This window comes from Malania oleifera, chromosome 5, assembly GCF_029873635.1.
Source record: "Malania oleifera isolate guangnan ecotype guangnan chromosome 5, ASM2987363v1, whole genome shotgun sequence".
NCBI lineage: Eukaryota > Viridiplantae > Streptophyta > Magnoliopsida > Santalales > Ximeniaceae > Malania > Malania oleifera.
Window position 1 is genome coordinate 104174324 of NC_080421.1, and position 4883 is coordinate 104179206.

A 4883-nucleotide genomic window follows, 5' to 3' on the forward strand; every position below is an offset into this window, starting at 1 on the left:
TACCCGTTTCGTTTACGGTCTGCGCGGGGAAAAATGGCAAATCCATAACGAACCACAAACAGGATGACTCTGATGATGCTCTCTTTTTACAAACCATAAAAAAATAGGCCATCTCCAATTTTTGCACTTTATAAAATTTCTCTAATCAAATTTGAAACCTAACGTAAAAATATTAAGTTTTTTACCAAAATCTCATATAATAAATGACTTGGGCTATTTTTTATGCAATACAAAAACTAGTCATGTGAAACTTAGACGTACCAATAATTATTCACTATAACTACAATCATAGAGTAAAACAAAAGCTTGAAAGATATTGAGAGGCTCAAAAACCTTCTCTAGTGTTAAAGTTGGTGGGAAAAATGATATAATTGAAATTACGTGTAGTTTAGGTAGGAGAATATCTACCTTCCCTATCCTTTAATATTCTTTTTATAAGTTTATTTCAGGCGAGTTATCATTAATTTTATGAGAAAGTTACTCCTGAACATTTATGTGAAGTTTTCACATCTATAATAAACAATTTGACTACCTTTATGGGTTTAGGAGTGCCCTTTGGGTCATTCAACAATTATTAAGCTATTTTCCTTTTGACATTTGCCTCTTGGACCTAAAAGGATCTTAGGTCTCAAGAGCAATTTTCTTATTTGTTTCCTATTATTTTAAACTTATATTCATATTAGGCTTACACCTATATATTGGCCTCATGCTCATATATCGAACTTATGTCATATTAGGCTTATGCCCATACCCATGCCCCTGCCAAGTTCATGCTTGTACATAGGGATTGTGTCATGCTAGGCTTATGTGCCTATATTGGGCTTATGCTTATATACCAAGCTCATGCCCATATATTGGATTCATACCCATATCGAGCATATGCACATTTATCGAGTTCATGCTTATATAGTGAGTTGGTTCCCATACTAAACTCGTGCTTGTTCCAACTTTAGGCTGATAGATTGAGCTCATGCTAATATATCGGGCTCATGCCATACTAGGCTTATGCCCATGCCAAGCTCAATCATGCTCGTACACAGAACTCATGTCATACTGGGTTTATGCTTATACATTGGGTTTCAAGTCCATGCCTATATATTTGTGGTATAGGGCGAAGCTTATACCCATACTAGGCTCATGCACATACCAAAATCATGCTCACATACTGAGCTCATGCCCATACTAGGCTTATGCATATAGACTAAGCTCATGTTATATAAGGCTCATGCCTATATATTATGCTTGTACCCATTTATATTAGATTATCCCCACAAACTAGGCTCATGTCCTTATATCAGGCTCACTTCCATGGAAACTTTAAAAGGGCTTAGATGCCTCAATTAAATTGAACCTAACGTACCTGGGCATTGCCAACTTAAAATAACTCTTTCCTTGTCAAGGTTATTGGTCCTTGGATTTTTTGCTTAAGTTTATTTAAGCAATTGGAGATTTTTTTTGTATTTGTGATGTTAAACAATCACTAATGAACCTTGTCAAGATCAAGCGCTTCCGGTTCTCCTAAAACCAATTGATGGTAGAAGGGGCGCAACTTTTTCCTTTAAACGCCAGTGCAGAGCCCCGCACTAAGTGTCTTGTGGACATGAGGGGTTGCACCAATTCCAAGTAGGGGTGCCGACGGGTTGGCACGCCAAGCACTGTTGAGCTAGGGCCCACTGCTACGATCCCTCGCAACAGGGTTGATTACTAACTTCCCATAAAGGCAACAATCACCCCCCAACAGCTACCTTGGGAGCACTCGAACCCGTGACCTCGCTCCGATACCACTTGTCAGGATTAAGTGCTACCGGTTCTTCTAAAACCAATTGGTGGTAGAACGGGCACAACTTTTTCCTTTAAACGGCAGCCCAAAGCCTCGCACTAAGTGTCGAGTGGACATGAGGGGCTGCACCAATTCCAAGCAAGGGTGCCGACGGGCTGGAATGCCAAGCACTGTCGAGCTGGGGCCCACTGCTACGATCCCTTACAACCTTGACTACTAACTTCCCATAAAGCCAACAAACCTTACATTCTTAGATTTGATAGTTGTCACTTTACATACAAGCAAGGAGCCCCTACTCAAGGAGGACATGTAGATTTGTGATGTGCGCCTAAATATATATATATTTAGGCCAGCTAACTTAGTTTGCTAGGATGAGCTTCATGGTCTATTAATGCATATTTATTATTTTTTTGAGTTACTTTTGGTTTATCTTATATTTAAGGTATTTTAGAGCTTAAACTAAATAATTGGGTGTGAAAAAACTAAATAATTCCCTTCAAATTCAAATTCCCTTCATCAAGAGTTCTTTTCAAACTCAAATTCCTCTATTGAATTTTTTGAAACACCCTTCAGTATTTGGAGCATAACTTTTGTTAGAAAACTCTAAAAAGGGGCAATCTTGGTATCTACAGAAAGCTAAGAAAAAATTCCACAATTTTCGTGTTGAAGATTTTCGAAGAAGGGAAGATCTCAATAGAGCAAATCACACATCAAGGTGATGACAGAAAAGGAGGGGATTTGGATGATCTTGTTTTGGGGAGATAAGAAAGGAGGACAACCAGAGCTTTATAAAAGGAGGGGATTCAAGTTAGGAAAAAAAGAGACTTGCACATTAGCGTTTTTCTCCCTTTTTCTTGATGTTTTCCGTTCCCAACTCAATGTTTTCCATTCCCAAATATGTGATGTTTAACCTCATGATGAGCGGCTAATTTCATTGTACCCGGATCCGGATGAAGCCTAAATTGGTTCAATCCTAAAATGTTTCTCCATTCAATAAAATTGATGTATTTATTGTTTAAATTGAATGTCTTGACATGACTTTGATTTCTTGACTAGTTAGGTTATTTTATTCTTTGTGTTTATCATAAGTTTAACAAAGAATCATTATGAACTAATTAGGTGATGTAGGACGGGATGGATCAACCTAGACCCACGGTTCAACCCTCACAAAAACATACACTAAAACACTATGGAGTAAGAATTTAATTAACTAAGCATAAACACCATAAAGCATGCTTCAATTCACATGTTGTTTGAATTTTGAGAAGGTTGAATCGTTCTGAGTTGTGCTTCCAAGTGCAGATGTGTCAAATTGTATCAAAGATGAGTCTAGGATCGTATTCCACAGGGACCACTGAGTATCAAAGTATTTATGAAAGTTTAGTGAAATCCTATTGCTATAAAATGGGGTTTGAAAATCTTTTTAGTCTTTTATGATTTTGAAAACAGTAAACAAAATGGGAGGCATTTGAGAAAAATGCTAAAATGTGAATGAACTTTTATTGAATTTCCAAAAATATAAACCTACTAATGCAATAAAACTAAATAGATTAATTGAAGCAATTTACCAAACACTCGGCTTACGGAGTCAATGTCTGTTTGCTTCCACCGTTTACTAATTTCCTAGGCCTTACTCCTCTTTTTGTTAATACAATCAAGACATTAATAAGATGAAATTTTATTACTAAAGCTTGAGTAAATTTGTCACATCCAAACGGAAGAAAATAAACTCTCATTAAGCATCAACCGAATTTCATGTAAAAAATTAGTTAATTAAAATCCTAAATTAAATCAAGGTTTTGATGTGCCTAACGTCAACAACAAAACAAGAGATAAGAGCCAGCGATTTATCAACGATGTCTTCAATTTTTGGTTTTAACTAATAAAAGTTTAACCATAATTTCTTAGGAGAACTAATAAACCATGGAAAGTAAACGACATTGACCCATAACCCGAGTTATCGAACTTAGCCCCTCATGCTTGCGATCCCAATTTTTCGGGTCAAATTAATTCCACAAACCATTGCAATAATAAAATAAAATAAAACAAATTAAAAGAACAATATTCTAGATGTATAATAAAACTAAAGAACTAAATAATCTAGCCTAAAATCATTCCAAACATTAGGCTAAATGCATACTAAATAACAAATTAATTCAACCTTAAAAGCATTCAACATAACAAAAGAAAAGAACAAGAATCTAATCAAACCATAGACTACTCAAATAATAAAGTGAAGAAAAGAAAAAGTACTTAATCTGATATTAAACCAAATTATGTATTGAAACAACCATAAAAAAAACATTAAATAAGAGAGAGAGAGGAAGAGAATAACTAATAATAAAATAAAGAAAAGAAAAGATGAAACAGAGAGAGGAGGAGCAGAGTCGTGTGCTTGAAGGGTGCTCTTGGTGGTGGCTACTAGCAGTTAGCAGCTGTGGAGTGGTGGAGAGGTAGAGGGGAGCTTGAAGGTGGTTGCAGACTGCTGTGCTTCGGGTTGCAGGCAGAGGACGAACTGGTGGAGATGTTGCCGGAGTTGGTGCAGCAGAGGAGGGCCTCGGCTGGCTTGGGGTTGTTCATGGCAGTTGTAGGTGCTTGGGTGGCTATCCAGAAGGTAGAGTTGTAGAGCTTCTGGTCTGGTGGCTGCTGGTGTGGTCGGGTTCCAGTAGGAGCTGTTATGGCTGCTGCCAGGAAGAGGATAACTGCTGCTGTGGCTGCTGCCAGGAAAAGGATGACTGCTGCTGTGCTGGTCTGATGCACGAACTGAGGAGATATGCCTAGCCGCTGGAGAGAATGAAGATAGAGGGAGAGGGGATTGAGATTGAAATAGAGGAGAGACAGGGAAGAGAGTTGAGGGAGGGAGAGAGTGAAGAACAAGGAAGAAGGGTGCGTGGAGGCAACCCCCCCCCCCCCTGCTGGAGGAAAAGAGAAGAGGGAAATAAATAAGGGGGGAAGAGGAAACCCTATGCAAGACCCGTGACCTAGTAGCTGGAGGATCCAACCCAGCCTGCATGGCCGGGTCACATCATCCTAATATATATATATATATATATATATATATATTTCATTTTTTTCTTTCTGCAATTATGACCAATTTTGACCT